The following is a 23,981-nucleotide window of genomic DNA, read 5'->3' as shown; positions in this document are numbered from 1 at the left end:
AAAATATAGAAAGAAAGAAAATATAGAAAAGATAGAAAGAAATATAGAAAAGATAGAAAGAAATAAAGAAAGAATGAATGAAAGAAGGTATACATTTTATTAAAATATTATCGATTTAAAATTAAAACACCTAAAATCGAATGTAAACATAAGATATAATAAATCATTCTAAATTTTAATATTATTTCTATCCAAAAAAAAAAGCCAAAAAAATAGTAAAATGCTAGGTAAGGGGAGCCAATATGTTTTCGCGACTCTTTTAAAGGTAATATATAAAAAAATAACTCCCATTTTTCAAATAAATTATCGATTTTTGGACTTATTTTTCAAATCAATTTCTTTTATAATACATATAATATAATATTTTTGAATACATCTTGGTCGCAAAATTATATTATTATATAATTAGACGACACTGTCTACATACTTAATTCACTTTAGTTATAATAAACTTATTTATGCATCACTTAAAATCCTATTTTATTAATATAATACAAATAAATATAATATTTTTTTTGTTTGGATATACCCGCCTACCTGATTAATAAATTTATCATTTATTATATCATTATTAGATTAAATAATAACTAATTCACTCTAAATTCAAAGAAAAAGAGATTAACTTAAAATTATTGAGGAAAGTTTTTTAAAATATTTATTCTTTCTAGACTGTTTTTATTTTGCATTTATTAAAGAAATCTCAAATTGAAGAGAGATATTAAAAAAATAATTCTAAGAAATTACATATATGTTTGTTTTGCTGCATTATTGAGAATTTATATTATAGTAAAATATGTGTTGATGCCGGATTATATTTTTCAAAAATATTATTGTAAATATTAATTTATATTTGTTAATATTTATTCCTATATAATATATATAATTTTCAAATTTTAATGGCGTATTATTTATCTAAATTTCTAGTCAAATAATAATTATCTCTGAAACTCCTTGTCCAACAGGGAGAAAGAAATTGCAAGCCTGTTCAACGAGATCGAGTCTCCGCCTTTAAGAAGTAACAGCTTTTTATGGAGTTAGAAGAGCCGATTATTAATGCTATTACTGAAATATCACAATGGCTTGAGAGAAATATTTCCTCAGAAGCAAGAAAATTATTGGATTCAATACTTATTCCAAATTTTTTTTTCTCATTAAAATGTATTATTTAATTTTCAACTATTTTATGTAATACTTTTCAAAAACATGACATTGACTTGATTAAGAAGATGAGAATAGCCGAGAGCATTTTATTAGAACTCAAGGAAATTAGAGCTAATGTTGATGAAGAATTTCATATTTTATATGTTATTGTTGAGTCAAAAGTAGAGCTATACATGTTTTATATTTGTCCCCCTCAACTTGCAGCAAGCAAGCTCATCTTCAAAAAATTAATATAGGATCAGTAGAAGAGTATTATAAAACAAATGTCCCCTCTCTTAGATACATTTATAGCCCAAATAAATAATTGGTTTTTAATTCATCATGCAGCACTTACAAATCCGCAGATATTACTTCCACAATAGCCATTCCAACCTTTTCATATGGTGATAGAAAAAAAAATATTTGTTAGATTTTTGTCATGAAGATGTTAAAATATCTTATGATGCCTTATTAGCTGAATAACTATGATTAAAAGATTAACTATGGTTTATACAGTCCCAAAAAATGCTATGGATGCTTTGCATTATTTCAAACACATTTTAGATTATATTCCCAATGTATCAAAATGGTTATATTTATATATTAGCAACTCTTCCCATTAGTAAACTAATGAGAGTCTCTTTTTTAAGAAGAATAACAGAGCCCTGCAGAAATACCATTTGCAGGGCACAGCCCAGATTTTTTTAAAAAATTTTTTTGGCCCGCGTTTTTTTTAAAAAAATTTTAGGCCCGGCTCGGCTTTTTTGAAAATAAAATTTTCAGGCCCGTTTTTTAAAAATAAATTATATTTATTTTTGATTTTATAGCTAATAATGGCGATTTCAAATATTTGGTTTTAAAATATACAACTCGGCTCGGATATGTTTAAAAAAAATTAAAATACGGTCAGTCTCTGAAAAACATACCTATGAAATACAAATTCTGAAAGTAGATTGAATGATTTGGATCTTTTGAATATTCATAGGCATTTAACGCCAAGCAAGGATAGATAATTGAAAAATTAGTTCAAAACATACAAAATACAATTATTCCTAAGAAACTATTTGTGTATTAATTTATATTTCCAACATTTTAATTTTTTATACTTTATAAATTTTAAAGGCTCAAAAAATTCAAATTTCAATTTTGGGTCATTTAAGTGATTCATATCGTGGTTATATTCACTTTGTATTTTAATTCACATTTATTTTATATTTTTTCAATGCCGATTTATATATATATATATATTTATTTTTGTAATTCACATTAATTTATAGTTATTAGTCTTAATAAATTTATGCTTAGTATTTTTAATTAACAATAATATTTCTTAAAAAATTTTATTATCCCCCCCCCCTAGACCAAATTCCTGCGTACGCGCCTGGAATATTGGTATTACTAATTTTAAGTTTTAACCCTCCAGGAAGTTTTAAAAAAATCCTTAACATATGGGAGACCGGGGTTGGTGAGTGAACCCCACCTAGCGCACACCTATAACTTCTAAAACAATTATTTATATAATATAAATGGTATCTCATAGAGCGATTGTTGATTTAAATGTTGAAGAAAAATATTTTATACCCTTCTGGAAATTGAAAATTCATAGAGAAAGTTACCTTGGTAACAATATTTGATTTATACTTCGAGCTCAGCTGAATTGACGTTTTTTTAATATAATTTTAATATTGTTACATAGAATAAGTTTGTTATATTGGTTATACCCTTTAAACGATAATCGAATCATTTAATTCTCTTCCAAACGAGGTTTTTTTCGAATATAATGTTTGGTTATAGAATTATTTAATAAAAATTTCGAAAAAAAATATGAAAAAATTAACAATTCAAAAGAGCAGATTCGGACTTCAAACCAGCCTCAAACAACATCCGTAAGTCCTCTACATTCATTACAACTAGAGGTATTTTTTTCTGAAAAATTGAGAGATAGTCTATATTTAATTTTTATACACATGGTTTTAATTTAAAGTTTTTTTTTAGCTATCTAAGTTAAGTATCTTAGGAATAAAGTATTGAGTGACGTACAGGGTCGCATCCTATCCCCGGTCTTCCCTGTTATTGCAGGAATTATATCTGAAAATATCCTCTAATAAGTGGTAATTATAATTCCGTTTATGAAAAGTCTATAACTCTTTCAAGGGCGTCAATTTTTTTGAAAAACAGGTCTCTAGGTCTAGTATTTTTTTTACAGCTAAGGGCGCAGTGGGACAAAAATCATTTTTATTTCCTAGAAAAACGCCAAAATAAAAATTACTAATCGACTCTAATTTACTGATACTTTGGTCCCTAAAGCGGTACTGAATTTTTAATTGAAAAAAATATAAATTAAGGGCATTTTTTTTAGTTAAGGTAAATAAGATTAAAAGAATTCACTAATTGATTTGCACTAATCCCATAGAAAAATAGTATTTATCTTTGTATTTTAATAAAAGGATATAAAACATGATTTATTTCTAAAGCATGGCTTGGTGCAATTTAAATTTTTTAAGCCTGGGCCCCAAACTTGTTTTTAATTTATTTGGAAAATTTATTGCCTATTTAAAAGTTAAAATATATGCTAATTGACTCTTTTAAGTAATTTAAAAAAAACACAAACCATATATTATATAATCCTTTTTTTAAATATGTATATATATATAAGTCAAATTGACCGTAAATAAATATAAAGTGAGACAATCATAGAAATAATGCATTATAATTAAGTGATTATTTTGTATTTCATATATGTATTAGTGTATTTTATGACAATGACACATCATAAAAATGCCTTCTATCGATTTCTTAGTCATTAATTCATTAGCTTGGCTTGATATTTTATTTAGTCTAATTTAGAGAAATTTTTTGTGTTTAACTGGATTAAATATTTTTAAAAATATTTGTAAAAAAACATTAATCAATTTTAAAAAAATTTAAAAAAATATCTTTCTTTACATGAATTTCTTTATTTCATTCATACATCTTTAAAACCTAATCTTAATGATTTTATAAATAAATCATTTCGTTTATTACTTCAACAATAATATAATTCCGAAGATTTAATATATTGAGGCAAAGTCTATCCAGGAATTTTGTAAAGGGAGGAAAAAAGATAATATTTTTGAGTTGCTTTTTCTGCCAAATACGTTATTGAAGCACTTTATGTCCTTTTTTAGGGTAGATTTCTGTATCTTTTTATTTTGATCCAATATCTTGAAACGAAACCCTTTTAATTTTTTGGCCTTGAACTGATCCGAATCTAGCTGAACACGGTTAAGTTTTTTAGCGGTTATAAGGTTATACTATCAAGTTTAACATATAGCAATTTTCTAAATAACAATCTAATTTGCTAAACATAAATTAAATATATATCAAACCGAGGGAATCACGTGATCGAGTCCGATACTATAAATCACTTCCCCCTCCCCAAAAGAGAACCACCAAGTTGGTTTCAGAAAATAAACATGACCTAGGATTGGCAAGACACGATCTTATCGACTAGGTTACCAACGCTTTTCGAAAAATCACGATTTTTTAAATTTACATTATAACCAAATTTGGCAATATTTATCCAGATGAAAAATAAACAAAATACCAATTTGATCAGGTTTGAAATTTATCAGCAGGTAAAAATAAAAAGGAAAATGAAAGGAATTATAAATTCGGGTACCGCTAATATTTTTAACCAAATTCGGTCAGAGTCAGACAACATCAACCCGTTTAGTATTTCCAACCCTTCGCATTTTGAAGGCCTTAGGTTTATAAAATTTTTCTTCAAAAAAATGGACTTGTGATGAAAAATTAGGGGGACTATTTTAACTATAATAAAACAGCCTTGCCCCTCATTCACAGCTAGCGCGAATTAGATGGAGGAATACAAAAATCAAAACTGTGAATGTCGGGTGAGTCATTTTTAAAACAAAGTTAATAACCTCCAAAATATTTTTTTTTTTGAAAATCGTGATGGTAATTTTTAAAATCTTCTAGGATTGTGTTTTAGCATATTTTAAATTTTAAAAATAGTTTATTTATTTATTTTAACCTATTTCTAAAAATCTTTTTTAAAAATAATTTGAAAAGTTTTAAAATTTTAATGAAAAATCAATTATGTTAAAAATTTCAAAAGGTTTGTCAATTTAATTTTTTGATGTTTTGGGTACAGCCTCGAAAAATTTTTTAATTTAAGAACTAGGCCATTATAATTCTTTATATAGCCTTTTTGACATGTTTACTCGATACATACATAATATCCATATTTAATTGTATAATTATAAAAATTATGATTTCGAAAGAAAACAAAAATTGCAAAAAAGTGTACCATAAATAATTATATAAATAGCGCCAAATGTGACAATTTTTTTTAAATTCCCGCCATAGTTTTTTTCTTTTAATTCCAAGGGTTAGAATGTGTTTACATGATTAAAATTTAAAAAACAAATAAAATAAAACCATATGAAGAATTACAATAAATTTAAAATTGAAAAAAATAAAAATCTACAGAATTTATGTTTTTCTTCAGTGTTTTTTTAAACATAACTATACAATTTAATAAATATTACATTTTAATTTACATATATTAAAATATCAAAAGAATATCTACCTAATAAAATTTTAATTTTTAAATTACCAATATTTTCCTTTATTAACTTAAAATAATCACGTAAAAAGTAAAGTATAATATAATATTAAATTTAGTAAATTTATGCTCTATGCTATATAAATTATTTTTAAATTATATATACGATAAACAATATATATATTAAGCTTCTATATTGTTATAAAATAATATAAATTTTTTGTATATTAAAAAATTGTCATAATTGTCCCATAATAATTTTATATTTAAAATCAAAGAAAGAATTTAAGAGGGACAGGACGCTAAAAAAAAATAAAGCAACACAAAACACATTGTAAATAATTTTTTATTTTGCTTAACGGTTTTTATTTTGTATATAATTGTTAGGTTACTATACATTATATTTTTTTCAAATACAAAAAATTAATGCTATTTAAACATATAGAATATTCATAATTAATTTTTTTGCCAAGAGAATCAGACAACTAATTAAAACGATATTATAACTCTTAAAATCCAATCCTTCCAAATTATTATTGAATTACTGAGAATTAAACAAAGGTAAATATTTTCTTTATATTTTGTTGTTTTTATTTATTTTTGATATAGAAGAGGAGTGTAAGGTGGATTGGGTAAATTTTTTTAGTATTGAAGTAAAAGTGAGAAAGAAAAGGAATGAACGATGGAAAGAAAGAAATTAGAATTTAGCACTTTATATATATTTTTTTTACCTCAGGAGTATCTCTAAGGGGGGAGGAAAGATTTTTGAACTTTTTCTGCCATACATTTTATTAAAGAATTTAAGACCATCTTAGGGTCTTTTTCCAAATTACATATTATCTTCTTTAAACGCTTTATTTTTAATTAAAGATTTGAATTATAGTCATAATTTTTTAAAATTTTTTAATTTACTGATTATTTCAAAAAAATTTATTGGTTATAATTATTTTTATTTTTTTTATAGCAAACAATGCCAATTTTTATTTGTTCTAAATTGTATTTTAAGAAAATTTTGAAAATTTTTGAAAATTTCCCCCTTTTTGACCCCTCTTGGTGATGCCAACAACTATGTGTGGTTTACATGTTGATTGGCCGAATAAAAAAAAATAGCTAAGATTAATTAGACTTACCTATCATGAACAGTTAGCACGAATTCACGACGAAGAATACAAAAATACAGCATATCTTGCATACTTGTTCTAGCAAATTCGCACTAACTGCGAATACAGGATTAGCCAGATTTTTTTTAGGGCTCTAATAAATAGGCTGAAAAATGTTTTAATTAATAACATGCCATAAACTTATATCCAGCTTCTTACAATAGGTTTATGATACGATTTAGTTAATTTTTGATTTGGATAGAAGCTGCCCTATTTACAATTGCATATTTAAAAAATCGTGATTTGTTAATGTTACCTAGTCGACAAGAGAGCCGCTTGCTAATCCGTAGGTTCTGGGTTCGAATTTAATAAGGATCATTTTTTTTCTTAAGCCAACTTGAAGATACCCTACTTAGCAAGTTTGTTTGTTATTTAGAAAATTGTAATATGTTGGCTTGACAGTATCCATCATCAAACTCTTGCAAAACAAATACAAATATCGTATACCTTTTATTATTAGATTCCTCAAACTCTTATCATTTTTCTAAAAAACTCTTTATAAAATGGGTTGTCTTATAGAAGTTTTCTCCTGTATTAAAATAATATTTAAGGCGCAGGTGTACTTTATATTTATTATATTATTTTTTTTTACCTTATATCTAAGCTGCCTTTTTTTTCGTTTAAAAAAAATGATTTTTTTAAAAAATTGGCATCAAATTTCGAATATATTTAATCTTTTTATTATACATTGTTCAATGGTATTTTTCTTTTCTATTTTAAATTTAATAATACAATGGCCATACTGAAGCCACTTCAATCTATCTTTTTTTAGCAACAAAATTTTTGATAACACAAAGATTGAATTTAAATCCTTATAAAAGCTTATAGAATTTTTTTTTTAAAAATCAACCTATATTTATATAAATGAAAAGTTATGCCCTTTGCATTTTTTTTGATGATATAATATAATACCTTTATCCGGCCAAATATATATTTTACATTATTTATTGCTAATTAATCATCATATACAACAATATTATTAAAAACTTAGAAAATTTTTCTAAATTTTTTTCTCCTTATTTTCTCATTTATGACTTTGGGGCTTTAAAAGACAATTTGACTGATTTAAAAATTTTTAATAAAATTAAAAACTCAATTTTAAAAAATACCTGGTTGGGTGATAGCCACATATAGGTTAACTCTCAATCAAACCAAAGGGTTCCGGGTACCACTTCGGAAGCAAAACAAGCAAAAAGTTATGGTACAATATGGCTTTTTCGGAATAGCTTCAGAAAGTTCTAAAAAATATTGAGAAAATTATAACTTATTTCGTTTTCCTTTTTTTCAATTGCAGTTTGCTTCACAAAACAATGTTATTAACAAAACGATGATAAGATGACTATTAGTGCTGTTAAACGACTCGGTTTGAACCGATTTTAAAAAACTGCTAACTCAATAGTAATTCCAGAAAAATATTAACCAAGCCTAAAGATTTTTGATTCATGGGAAACTTTTCTTATAAGATTGGGTTGATTTATAGCGAGATCTATGCGACCCATCCTTAAACCCCACTGAGCGGGCAACTTGTGCAAAATATTTTCTCTGGCTGGGTGATTTTTTTAAAAAAACATATCTATTCCTTTTTTTATTAATAAGAAATTATATTACAAATATTAGGGATATTATATATTATATACGAATATATTATTTTCTTTATTGATTTCTAAAAAAAAAAATTAAAATTATATTATAATTAAATTTGTTGTTAATAATCGTGAGAAAAAGTTAGCTGATTTGTGAGCATGAGTAGAATACAGGTAATTTGTTATATTTATCAATCCCGTTTTACATAAATCAATTTTTTTTCCCCCATTGAATTAGATAAAAAAATAAAATTCAATACTATATTATTCTAATTAGTAACATGTATAATTTTTTTTTTGTGAGAGAACATTGATTATTTAATTATTTAATTCCCCATCCCTTTGTATAAAAAGAAATCACCTCCATTTAAGTTAAACATAGAAATATACATTATAATAAACTACTTTGTTTAATTTTAAATAATTTGTTCCAGTCAGACTCAGGACAGAGGCTTAGTACGAGGGGGGAGTGGGCACTAAGTTGAGATTTTCCCATAAATTTTATTGGAGATCTTTAGGTCCGTTTAACTTTGGCTATATTAAATTATTATACAAATAATTTTTAGGTTTTCATATTTTTATATTAAAATGTTTTTTTCAGCAAATTTTCTATAATAGTCGTTATTTTAAAATTTTTACTAATTTTAATTTTAAATTCTTCTTTATGTGATATATTATACAAATTTTTTGGGAAAAGAGAGGTAGAAGATGAAAATAATTTTACAATAACAGGCAAATTTCCGAATGGAAATGGAGGATTTTTCCTTGCCTCCTCCCCGGCTATGCCTACGAATCAGGATCATATCTATTTTTATTTTATATATATTAATCATTCTGCATATAAATTATGTAATAATATATCCTAAATAAATTATAACAACTATAGAATTTCGTTTGGGACGATTACTCCCGGGTTTGGTTAGTCTTGGTGTCAGCACTTTCAATTTTTAAATAAGAAAAAAGGTGTTCATTATTTATGTACAGATTTCTTTATACTTATAATATAATTTACATATAGTATGTGGGAATATGAAATAATTATAAATGATAAATAGAAAGAAAGTAATATTGCTGAAATATAATATTTTTTTTTTAATATCTTACTACTTTTTAAAGGCTACTTTTGAAGAGTTATTAGTTAATGTAATTAGTTACCATTACAAGTTATATCTTTAAATAGGTCAAACTAGTTAATTTTAAAAGTTACTTTACAAATTATTTTATATAACTCATTATTTATAATTTTACTATTTAGAAATTGTTATCAAAGAATTTAAATGAAACACAATTTCAAAATTGCAATCATAGAATTTAAATAAAGAAATAATTTCACTGAGAATAGTATACATATATCCACAACTGTTACATATGTTCTAATATTTAACCATTTGAACAATATTGGGTTTTACAATTAGATATATACCTGTTTGGCAAATGCCATTTGACGATTTTTTTTACTTTGATCAACTATTATATATTTTCTAATATTTACCATTTGAATAATATCGGGTTTTACAATTAGATAAATACCTATTTGGCAAAAGCCATTTGACGATTTTTTTTTACTTTGATATAATTATTATATGTAAATTAATTTTTTTTAAAACTGTTTTTCATTTAAAACCTATTGATTTATCAGATAATATTAATTATTAATAGTATTTGTAATATGAGAACGTATATTTATATTATTTTGTAACTTAATTGCATATTATAATATATAATACCTCAAGACAAGACCCATTTGACATTTAGAATGTAAATCTTAATAATTCATTTCTCCCTCCATCCACCCCTTTACCTTAATATAATTAAAGGGTAAACACTAGAATTTATTATTATTTTTTAAAATAACAAAACATTAATAATTTTAAAATGATTATATTATAACTTTCAGAATTGACAAATGTGAACATTTAATTAAATTATATACTATTTATAATTTTTTTTGGCGAAGGCTCTTGAAAGCAGTGGCGTTGCTAGAATTTTTATACCTAGATGTTGGGGGGAGAGTGTAACTTTTAAGTTTTTTTAAAAAATTATCAACAAAAGGAAATTTCTATCTAAAATTAGACATATTCTCTATTTTTTGCCAAATTTTGAGACGACTTGATGACACCTGTCAAAATTTGCATACTTTTTAATTAATGTTATCCTCGATGTGTTTTTTTCGGCAATGTGTTATTTTTTTCAACCTTAAATCATTTCTTGACGGCTTTTTTTACAAATTTAAAAATAATATGATTTTACCGAAAATATACGTCGCCATGTTTGGAATACCTATCCTATGAATTTCAGACAATTTTTCCATAAACTTTTGAACTAAATATAATTTAATTTTTTATAATAATTTTTTTTATAAATTATAAATAACTCAAAAGAAAACGGTAAAATTATCTACAATTTATAAGATAGATATTCTTAACATACTGGATTACATTTACGGTAAAATCAGATTTTTAAATTTAAGAAAACGCGCTCAAAAAATAATTCATGCCGTGCCGCTTTACATATACATATAAAAAAGTCAAAATCACTTCTAGACAAAATTATTACGACTAAATAGTGCAACTATAAATTTTTTAATATAAATTATAATAATATTTAACATAACATATTTATTATTGGATTATGGTAAGTTATGAAGGTCAAGGTCGGGTCTTATGTTAGGACCGGACCGATGCCCTCAGATTGGATTGGACAACGGAATTTAAAAAAAGATTATCAAACGCTCAAATTTACAAAAATAATATATATATACTTTTTTAAAAAAATAAACTAATTACTTAATAATGTTAAAATTAAAACCACAAGATTTAGCCATTCTTATTATTTTTAAAAACTAACCTTAAGGCAAAAGATTAGCATTTCTATCATTTTTTTGGTAAAATCTTAAAGCTTAGGTAATGTTATTAAAAATGGACTAAATCTGGCTTTTCAAACAACACTATACTAATTATACAGAAACCCTATTTGTCTAAACTCAATTAAAGTTTTACCAGTTTAAAAAATTTTTCGATCCCCAAAATTTTAATTTTACCGAAGATAAAATCCTGGATGTGCCTATGAATTGTTAGATTTAAATGTAAAAAATTCCCAAATCTTTGTCGTCATTCATTGTGTAAAATAATTTGTCTAGTTATTTTTATCATCAAATAAACTTGGGCATAATATTTAATAAACTTTATATCCTTTTTTTAATATAAAATAACGTAAAATAAAATTATTTCAAAATGTATCCAAAAATAGATAGAGATACTTCTATAAATAGTATCTTGATACAGACAGCACATTTTTGTAGATACAATATCTAGATACTTTAGCAACTCTGAAAATTAAATCTCGTTATATAAAGAATTCGATTGGAACAAAAAATTAAATCCGATGTTTAAATGTAACATTTTTTTATAAAATATATAATGATTAATAAGGTGTCCTAATTGCCAATGCGTATTATATCTTGCTAATTAAACTACGCTTTAGAGATTGGGTTTTTGAAGGCTTTTATAAAAATAATAATATTATGAAATAGGCATTAGGGTAGGCAGAGTCTTAATAATTTATGACTTTCTTTTCCATTTTTTTACTCTTTCTTTTTTATTTACTATCTGTATTTTCTTTTCTGTCAACCTCTTAAATTTAAACAAATGTCTCTTTTTTTTAAGAAAAGAACAATTATTTAAACATTATTTATAAGTAATAATATGAAATATTATTATATAATGCCCATGTCCTTTATCAATTTCAGGTATTTTAGTTTATATTAATTATCCTCACTTCTTCTTTCTTTTACCTTTATAAATATAAATAAAATTATGTAAATTTAATAAAATAAAATAAAATCCATAAAAAAAATTGCTACATATTGCTTTAGTATACATTAATAATAAATAGTATCATATTTATGAAGATATTACATAAATGTCTTATTATACTACAATACACAAAGAAGGCGTTAAAAATAAGATAAAAGTTTATAAATTATAAATAATTATTGTATAATATATAATTATTTCTTTATGGAAAATTAAAATGAACCTATAAAACGGAAACTAACCTTTATAATTTTTAGTCATTATTTTGTCCCGCTTATTTGAAGGTATCCTTTGCCTACTTTTTTATATATAACATAATTTTCTTGTGTATTTATTTGTATCTTTTGAAAAAAAAATATACATTAAATTTTTGTGGAGTCGTTTATTAGTAATAACCATATTTTATTTACATAATTTTTAAAAATAACGAAAGGAATATTACTAAATAATAATGATAAACGTTAATTTTATTTTTTTTTAAAAGAAAGGATGAAAAAAAAGACATACCTTCTAGTAGGCAAGTAAAAAAAACGGAAAAACAAAATATTCGGAGAAATCTTCAGCTGCCAGAGTAATGCTTGTCCACAACTTGCGTTGCTGAATTAAAAATTTTGAAATATAGTATTTTCCTTGAAGATCTAGCCCCTCTTTTGTCTGGCTTTCAGCGTGGTTCCCTATCCTTTTATCAATACTACTATCATATGATTTAATTCGTCAAAAAAATGTTTGCCATCTTTTTGAAAAATTTATAAAATTCCTTACCATATTTAATTAAGTTTTACCATCATTTCTGCTTTTACTGTCACTAGCGGCAATCTGAAAATAGAAATGATATAAATTTAAAATTTCATTAATATTAAATTTATTTTTATATTAATAATCGCTAAATACTGTTAGATTTATAAATTAATAGAGTTATGAAATCAAGATGGTGGTTTTTAGATCCACGCATTTTTGTGTGATATCTATGCATTTTATAAATAAGTCCATGGTCCTAAATATATCTAAAACGAATTATTAGATACGATTTTGAATTATAATAAGGAAGATATATTATTCGTCGAATATTTGTACATGTTCCTTGGAACAACTTATTTTTTCTAAACTTTATTTCTACATCTAGAAATCACTTTTTAAATTTTAATAATCTAATTTTTCCAGTGTTCGAAAAAAAATCTTTTGAAGTTTTTAAATAAGAAAGATTTTTGATTAAATTTACCTAAAATGCCAAATATGTTAAGTAAAAAAAAATTATATATTCAAAAAATTTTTAACATTTTTTCATAGTCTGAATTTAAAAATATTTTTAAAGAAATTAATTTTTCGAATCAAATCTAATCAAATTGAATAATGTTTTCATACGAAAACAAATAAGGAATTATTTGATCCTTAAAAAACGAATAATACAAATATTCGGTTCAATTTTTGTAGGTTTAGTCGTGAGTGAGATGGTTGCGCAATTGATGATTGATTCACAGTGAATATCGCATTTATTATTTATTATTTTTTTAAAAAAAAACAATACAAATGGGATTAATTTGCTCATATTTTATGCTACTCAAAGTTTGAAATGATATTTTAAGAGATAAAATGTTATAATAGTGTAGAACTGAAACCATCGTAGAGTTGAGTTTCTAGTTCTTCAGATTCCGAATTGTAATTACTTGAGTGAATTTTGATATTTGCAAAGATTCGAGTTTTAAACGGGGAACTCGGAATTTGTTACACGAATCAGGAACGATGACGAGTCCTGAAGCTTTTGAAAACCATTGAATATTCCTTCTTAATTCATCAGCATAACAACTTAAAACCAAACTCATTAACGAGATTGTGGTTATTTCTTATAGATGATGTTATGGATAGACTTATTATTATGTATTCCCCCCTCCTATTCCTAAGTATGTATTACCCTAAAAAATTCTAATTTTTGAATATTAAAATATTTAGACATCTAAAAAAGAATTGTTTCTCTTATAATACTAATTGATATAATAGTATAAATACATGTATAATTGATGATAGAATAAAATCGGATACAATACAATAAATAATGTTACATTACATATTATGATGTGTTTTAAATAAACATAATCTGCCAATATTTCTTGAATATGCAATAAAATATATGAGATGTGATTACATATAATTATAGATGATTCAGGTGTGTCAAACGAAACCTTAAATCAAATATCTTAAAGATAAACATATTATATCACCAATTTTTAATATAAATTTAATTTTTTTTTAAAGAAATCATAGTTTGCATATTGCAATTTTTTTGAGATAAATATAATTATATATTATATATATTTTATACAATATGTATTAGATATTAATATTTAAATTTTGCGTATATTAATGTATTGACAATTACATATGGCCTCCTGATTAATAATTCTTATAACAGCAGCTAACAAAATATAAATAAACGCAATATGTTTTTTGTCATTTAAGGTTTTATTGGGAGTTAAAAAAAATGGTAGACAACTAACTCTTAAAAATAATCCAATTTTTTTCAATTCGATAAAACATCATTATAATTTTTATTCAATTTGGATAGAGGATATGTGTGTTCTGTTTTTATTTTTGAATAAAACCAAATTGTATATAAAAAAATATATATGTGTATACTTAATTATGTTTTACTTTTAAATGTTATGTTAGACGCATTTTTTTTTATTATAATAAGAAATAACCAAAATTATATCATCTGAAAAAAAAAATTATATATTATAAAATATTTTTTTAGTGATCTGATATAATTATAAAATAAATGAAATTGAAAGGCAATATAATATTTACATTTTAATTTTTATAATTATTTATATTAGACTGTGGACCATAATGGGATTTAGGGGTCCAACAAACCTTTAGAAAATATTTCGTTCCCTTAATAAAAATTTTGAAAAACAGTTTTTTTTGTATTATCTGTCCTTTATATACAATTAAACGTGTCGCGGATAATAGTTAATCAGCGCAGACGTCGGGAGCATATCAAATTTAACGCCGGCAACTTATTTCATTCATTTATTAAAATTAATAATTTATTTGGAAACAACTTTTTGAAAATAAAACTTATTATACAAATTTTTGAATCAAATTATAATATCAGTTTAATCATTTTACTAGGTTATTATCATTATACAATTAAAATTATTTTTTAATTGAAGGGCATAATAAAGATTTTCTAGAGGTTAAGGTTAAAACCAACTATGGAAAATACAGGTTTCCAGGGTGTGCCTGTATCTGGAATACATAAATTTTTTCTAGGTAAAATCGAAAATCTGGAAAAATCCAATGCCTCTTATTTTCCAATAAACGATTATATAGGTTTATCACGATGTAGAAAGTGTTGTTAAAAGGACCGATTTGAAGAATTTTAAAAACCTTAATAAGATTTTAGCTATTGCTCATAGTTGGCAGAAAGGTTTTGATTTCTATTTAATAAATCTTGAGGCTATAATATTATTTGGCTAAAATCTTAATCGGGCAGTTTTTAAAAATCGACTCAAGTCAGGTTTTTTAACAATACTAGTGTGAGATTAAAAATGTGAATTTTAAAAGCCCCAAAAACAGGGAATATTTTATATATATATTTGAAAATGTCGAAGTTAACATTGATAGACATCAAATTCCAAAAAATCTTCATAAGACGAAACATTATCATCTAAAGTATCTGATAGAAATGCCATTAATTCAAATCATTTTCTTTTTTCGATATTGAGTATATCTTCAAAATTCGCTGTCTTGAATCTTATGGCAACTATTATTACTCTGATTTTTTAAAATAAGATTTTATCTTTCTTTTTTAATCATCTACTATCACTAAATTTTATAATCAGTGCCAGACTTTGATGATGATCAAATTGTTTTAAACGAGATCATTCTTTACACTAGGTCCTACATTCATAACCATGTGAATTTTGTTAAACGCCATAATTTATTTTCAATTTTATTTATCTTCGATAGAACAGTATTACATATGTTATTGAGTAAGATGATGAGTAGGCTATGCATAAAATACAATTATTGAAATTATTATCTATTTCATATCCGTACATATATCAAAAATAAAGCACAAAATTTGCCTATAGAAATTTATTGTTGTTTAGTTGTTTATGTGAGCTTTATCATTAAATGCATTCTGACTAACTTTGTTCTGTGATAAATCTTTTGTTGCTGAAATAATTCTATATTTCTATAAAATAGAAATTCATGTATTAAAAATTATAAATTTTCGTTATTACTTACAGAAAATCTTTCATTCCAATATTATTTATGAATAAATCCTCGCAACACATGAGAATATATTCCTGTTCCTTTTCATTTCTAAGTGATACGTCATGTTCATCTAATAAATCTTTCATTTAAGTTTGATGTACTTATATTTTTGGAAAAAGATTCGAATTCCTAACTATAGTTAATAAAAAGTAAAAAATACATTAAAACAAATTTAGTATGAAAATGAATAGATTTCATCCTCATTATCAAATTTGTAGGCAAAAATTACAAAAGATTTTTATCTGCAAGAACATTGGTTCCCTTATTATTACTTTTTTAATATTAGTGATTCAAAATGTTTTCAGGCTAAAGAAGGTTCTTGCAATGATATACGCCGCATTTTTTTGCTATATTTGTTGTATAAAATGCAATTTAATATTTCCTAAGTGTGACTGACATCTATAAATGATAATAAAATATATAATGAGTAATTGTTTGGTATTCCTATTTTTAATATTATCTTCTATAACACACTATTTTGACAACTTGTTAAACAAATCAAATGTTTTTTCTATAAGTTATTTATTTAAATAAATGGTATCACATTTTTCTTATAATTTTTAAAATTAAAAAAATATATCATGTCGCCATAAGCCTCATTTTAAATTGGAGGTGACATGATGAGCGTCGACACTCTTGGCGGCAAGTCAGCTTGATCATAAATCACCTGTGAAAGTGGATTTATCCAGTGGTAGGCTTGCGAGGCAGCACATATCTATATCGAGTTAAATAAAAGTGAAACATAAATTAATTGTATTATAAAAATTATGCTCTTTCTAATTTAGTCCTTTATTTCAAATTATTTATATTAATTGCATGTAAATTTTATCTAATTCATATTCTAAGCTGCTTATTCACGACGGATTGTCAGGTCTACCACATTGACTAGTAGATTTCCACAGTTTTTTTAAAAAAGTTGAAATCTACCACACTCAAAATTTCCCAAATTTCAAGATCAATAAATTTAATTCTTTCCTTCTATTGAATCTCCTGTTCTTAAATTTGTTATGTTTTATCTGATAACCAATAAAAGGACGATGATGTTATAATTAACTAATTTGAATAAATTTCAAAATGACAGAACAAACAACATTGAAAACTTTTTGTTAATAAAAAAATCCTTCTTATATTTTTATAAATAATTATTGAAAAAGAAATCCTTAATTAGTATTTTTTTTAGAACTAACTTATTACCTAGTAATATTAGCGTATGAGAAAAAAAATTACAGAATTGTGATTGATATTATATGTTACAATAAATTAAAATAAGCCCTCCCACTTGGTATTCCCCCTTAACAAAAAGTTTAAGTTACCTACATGTGTCTCAAACTTGAGTACAAATTTCGTAAAAATTTTTTAAAATTTAACTGTAAAAAAGTTTAATAAACTCCTACCTATAATTCTCTTTTTTTCTTCTAACTTTCGTCAAAAGTGATGAAAGAATATTTAAGTTTATGTTTTTAACTTTCATTATAAAGAAAGAAGCTTGGTTCAATTATTTCCATGTTTACTAATTTTTAATATTTTTTTTCTCCAAGTCTTGCACACGGTCTTGTAACAAGAATCTTCGTTATAAATATGTTGATTAGAAGATTATTTTATGCTTGGTTGCAGCGGCGTATCTACGATTTTGCTTCGGTAGTATTATTATAATAATAAAATCTAATTTGTTATAACAAGGTTTTCAGAAATCGGGAGCATCAATAGATGCCCTTTCATCCCATCCTCTCTAATGAACCTAACCAAAGCTCTATAAAAAACGAGCCTAAAACCCTCCAAAATGTATGTGGGAAGAGCCTTTCAAAATTTTACCTTAAAGAAAATTCTGGATACACATTTTGTATCATTAATAACCTATAATTATTTTTCATCAAAAATGCTTTGTATTATTTGACTGGCATATGTAGATAGGTCAATTCCTATCTCACTATTAATTTTATTATAATTATTAAAAATAATATTCCAGTTTTAAAAAGCTAATATCTTGAATAAAAACAAATAATGATAAATTTACGACTACATTCTGATATTACGGACCCCTATGGTATAAAGGGTCCTTGGGTCGTTAAAATTTATTTCCAATACCATTAAAAAAAACACTAAAAATAATATATTGCTTAGATAAATTAGAAATTATTTAAATGAGCATCTACTCCTTCCTTGAATGATCCCACACCTTTTTCAAAAAAATAATATTTATTTAATTTCTTTTTTATAGTCCCTCTTCCTCTTTTATAAGCTTTTTAGTCACCCATTTTTATAAAAATATTATTTATTTTTTTTTACATCCATAATTTAATTACACATTACAATAAAAGGAATAATTTAAATGTCTACATTAATGAATAAAAGTTAATTTTTTTAAAAAAACTCAATTTCAAAATGAGCGAGTTATATAAGATGATCGTGATAAAAGGAAAATTTCCAGTAAAATATTGGTAGAATATATTAGATAATTATGATATTAAAAATATTGCCCTAATTATGGACATCGATTAGAATCTCGAGGGTTATACAATGTTTTTTTGGCCAAAATATTGAGTTAGTCGTTCTTAAAAATCGGCTAAAATCGAGCCATATCCTTGTTTTAAATATAATAATAATTTTTTTAATTTGAAAGGAATATTATAAGTTCCAGATAACTTTCTACATAACCCTAGTTCATTTCATCTCTCAGACGAGAGATATTAATTATACTTTCATTGTGCATACAAGTGATCAAAACATTTTTCATACATTAAATCTTTAGGGAATGTTAAAAAGGGAATCTACAGAATTTCTAAGAAGATGTAATGTTATATTATTGTATATAATGAAGTAAAGTTTAAAATATAAAAGAAATACATTATTGTGTTACCTAATTATATATCTCACTAATTATATATCTTCTTTTTGAATATTAATGCCCACTCTTTTTTTAATTAACGCGAAAATAAAATTTATGTTTCCTATTTTCCAAAAGACATGTTATTTTTAATTAATAAAAATAAAATGAATGAAAACTAATTAAAAGATTAATCAATGTATGTATATCAAATAAAACTCTATTTTACCATGAAATATATATAATAGTAAATTAAAACAGGATATCTTTCATTTTGTTTATATTATGTGGGTAAAAAAAGTAATAATAGGTAATCTAATATATGTAATCTATCTTTTAAAAGTATATATATTACAAAAATCAAATACAATTATAATATTTATTTTTTTAATCAAATTTGTATTGTTATTATTAATTTTAATTATATAGATATGTAATTTACCTTTTGTCTTTTGATATTTGTAGCTGGGAATTTTTTTAAAAAATATTGAATCTTTAATTGATTAATAACTCTTATTTTATATAAGTTTTTTAAAAAGACACATATATAAGCTATATGGTATAACTTTGATTTTAAAAAATATTACAGGTATAATTAAGAATTTAGTTCAAATTTTACAGGGTAAAATTTTGTTTTAACCTTTTAACAAGAATAAATTTCTTCCTATATAATAATTTTTACATCATATAATTAGATTCTTGAATGGGGTAAATGGTGTATCCTAGTAGAATAAGAGGTAAATCCGTTAAAAAAGTAAATTATAATTATTTAGTTTTCTCATCTCGATCTCTCTATTCCCGTTAAGAGCAAACTGAAATTGTTTGGGACATAGATTCGGACCCTGTCTTTCGATTTATTTGATTCGACATTTCTTCTGGAGGAAGGATGAGAATTTAATATGCCCTATTATCTAATAACCAGACTGGCATTGGCACTACGATATCGTTCTTTAAAACAAAAATTATTATTCTTTTCATATTAATTTTATCTTAGAAAAAATTGTTTATTTTATTATATATATCTTATTTAGATATATAATCCATGATGATTCGGAATTGGGAGAGATTTTGTATATTTTATTAATCTGATTTGACTGAAAAAGTATTTTAAAAATGTATAGAGCACACCTACATTATCAACTTTCAATTTTTATCATGAACCTTTGAACCTAGTCTTAAGTTATATTTATTTATACATTTTTTTTCATATAAATTAAAAAATATACGAAAGAGGATAGCGAAATTTTTATGAAAATTTATAAGATATGTACTCCGCGCATGCTGGAATACATTTCCAGTGAAATCGGATTTTTTCAAAATATAAAAATCTACCATCGGGGTAAATAATTCAAAATTGAAAGATTCCATATCCCAATACGACATGTATTTATAATTATAAGTTTTAGGTGAATATTTCAAAGTTTTAAATTGAATAAAGTTTATTGGAAAAAACATAACTTCGACGGTATTCACCATAGAAGGCTTATTTATTTTGCCCAATATAATATTTAAAAGTTCTGAGTTGGAAAAAATAGTTAATTAGGTAATAATTGGGGAGGGGGGGGGGAAGTAGAATAGTCTGAGATAGTATATTATATATATATAAAATTTGAACATTCCCATATATATTTTCCTCTTATTTTTTATGACTTTTCTATTACTGCCCTTTATATAAAGTTCCATTCAAAATTTTCCTAATTGCCTCAATTTTTTTGGGGAAAAAAATTTGGTAGAGAAATTTATAAATTTTTCAATCGAATTCAGCAGGTGTAGAGTTAGAATATATTTATCATTATACACAATTTTATGCAAAAGGAGGTTTATCCCATTTATAAAGTACTTTTTCTTTTGTATATCTATTTGGGTTTTTATTTTTGGGGTAATATATTAAATTAATTGAGGCTTTCTTTTATCATTATTATAAAAATTGGGAAGAAAGAAGAAAAAAATTACCAATAAAAAAAATTATATTTATAAATAAGATCTAAGCCGAATTCTACCGGATAGTATTTTTTAAAGATAACTTTCATTGAATACATTCTCCAAAAATAAATATGAACTTTTAAAAAGAGTAAAAAAAATAGAAGAAAAAATATTTGGTCGAACTTCTTAAATGCAAAAAGATAAAAAATTTTTATTAGATATGAATATTTAAAAAAAAAGAATGCTCCCAAAATTTACCAACTTTCTAACCATCTCCAAAAAAAAAATTGACCAGTTTTTCTAAGTTACTTAAATATTTGTTCAGTTTATCCCATAAATTCTTTTGACTTCTTGAAAATCAAATAACTTTAAACCTTTATAACAATTATTTGACAACCTGCAAGCCCATATATACTAAAGCATTTATAATCTATTATTTTATACTTTACTCTAAAGTAGTTTAAGGACAACAGGATCATATTTAAAATTTAAAAACTAAAGTCAGGTTTGAAAGTATATATATATCCTATGGAAAAAGTCCTAAAATCGTTGTTATAATCTTGAATTCAATAACGATTGATGTGACAAGATGAGTAAATTGCTTTAAATTTTCAAATTTTTTTATGATTTACCGTAAGAAACTTTTAGACATAAATAGGATACTAAGCTACATTTATCCGTTTAATTATAAGCATTTTTTTAATAGAGAAGGCGCCTCAACAATAAAGAAAGAGGCAAGTTCGTAAAAGACTAATTATATTTATAAGTAAATGAAACCATTTAGAAAAAAACCCATAAATTAAGATGTTTTTTTTTAAATGTGACCACTATGTCTAATATGATTTAAATTCTACCTGCATACATTACAACCCTGTATTAAATTACTATTTATAATTTTTATAAAAAAAACACAAAATATTTAACAACTTTGTAATCAAAAGAAATTGATACTTTACGTTAAAATTTTTTAAAATAAATTATTTTATAACGTTTATATATATAAAACAACAAACTTGAAAGTATTCGAGTGATATCATATTATCAAAACTCACTATTTATATACTTAAACAGGTAAAACTTAATTTAAAACAAAACCCCATTGTTTTTTTTTATTTAAAATATACAAAATCAAAAATTAAGTCCAAATTTCAAGTATATAATATATACACACAATTATATTAATATTTAGGATATTTCAATATTGAAATGCGATACACTTGTGTAAATTGGATAAAAAGAATGTTTTCTTTAAAATAAACACTTTTATAATAAAATTGCTACTTTAATTTTTTTTTTTAAACTTTTTTATAAAACATAAAACAAAATTTTTTATTGATTCAATCTCCTTTTTAAAACTAAATTGGAAAGATAAAATTAGTTCTTGTAATCTTCTCTATAATAAATTAACCAATAAAATATACTGAAATATTTATAAATTTAGTCTAATATGAACATAACGATAAGCTCAAGCTAGAAAATTTCACGAGGTTGAAAAATAGTTATATTATTAGTTCAAAATTTCTAAATATGTGTAAATTAGAAAAGACTTAGAGGGAGCCTAGGGATAGAGATCTGCGCAGCCTGTTATGAATCTCAGCTAGCTGGTCATTCCTGGCTAAAAGAGTCAAGGGTCGCGTTAAAAACCTTTATAGAAAAATTAATGGCCCAGTCAAGGGCGGACCTTTCTGAAATCAATATACTTCTGTCTACCTTTATGCAAAATGTTTGAATCTTCCCACTATTAATAAATTACCTACCTAGCAATATATCTTCGATTATACTTTAATAAAAAGTAGTAAATAAATTATAAATATAATTTATTATCTCGATTAAGAAGGTGGATGAAAAAATGTAAATTTAAATAAAATTATATTTTTTTTTTAAAATAAAAAAAAAGAAGGACAAAATACAAAGAATTAAATAAAGATGATTAAAGAGACATAACACCGACCGACAACTTGGTTGTAATTTATCAATAAAAAAAAATATATACTTTGGCAGTAAAAACTTTAATTATTTTAAAATATATTTATAATATTAATTATATCTATGTAATAGATAGATAGGTATTTATTCTTATATTATTTTTTTTGCAAAGTTTTTTATAATTATTATTGCATTTCAAACTTTTGAGTATATAGAAATATAAACTAAAAATTGCAGCAGTCTAAAAAAATAAATATACAAAAGCTTGTTTTATCTGTTTTCCTAAATTTGTCCTGGTCTATCATACATTTTTAATATTCCTGTTAAATAAACTAAATTCTCTCATTGTACTAGAGGTATGTTGAGTAAATCGCCAAAATAATTGGTGAGTTAAAAGACCCCTCCTAACAACATTTTTTTAAAATTTTGTATTCAAAACTAAGTTATGACGAATAGTGATCTGCATCGGGCCTAATTTTTCAAGCCCGGCCCGGCCCGAAATTTTTTTAAAAAGTTTTGCCGGCCCGGCCTGAACCCGAAATTTTTTTAAAAAAATTTACCGAACTAGCCCTTCCCAAATTTATTTAAATATAGAAATTAATCTTTATAATTACTCAAAATAAAAGACATATGTTATATGTCGTTTAGTTTCAATAAATAAAATCAAATATTTTTATTTTACATAAAAAATTCAATATAAAATTGATAAATTTCGATATATTTAAAAAAATTTACAAAATCCAACCCGACCCGGCCCAAATT

At 24.2% G+C, this 23,981-nt stretch overlaps 1 protein-coding gene across 3 annotated transcripts in view; it reads left to right on the top strand.

Moving 5' to 3' along the window:
- The window catches only part of LOC135928995 (uncharacterized), a 33,967-nt gene that overhangs the window by 2,589 nt on the left and 7,397 nt on the right, over positions 1-23,981 (top strand). Inside the window, exon 1 of one of the 3 annotated variants that reach the window (XM_065465479.1) lies at positions 6,247-6,268. The exons of the other annotated variants lie outside the window; for them this stretch is intronic. The gene's annotated coding sequence lies outside the window, so the exon portion shown is untranslated. Of the gene's footprint in view, positions 1-6,246; positions 6,269-23,981 lie in introns of those variants that run through there. 3 annotated transcript variants of the gene reach the window in all.

Source organism: Gordionus sp. m RMFG-2023, chromosome 4 (genome assembly GCF_954871325.1).
Source record: "Gordionus sp. m RMFG-2023 chromosome 4, tfGorSpeb1-WG-v2, whole genome shotgun sequence".
NCBI classification, from domain to species: domain Eukaryota; kingdom Metazoa; phylum Nematomorpha; class Gordioida; order Chordodea; family Parachordodidae; genus Gordionus; species Gordionus sp. m RMFG-2023.
This window is presented reverse-complemented; position numbering and strand designations above follow the sequence as displayed.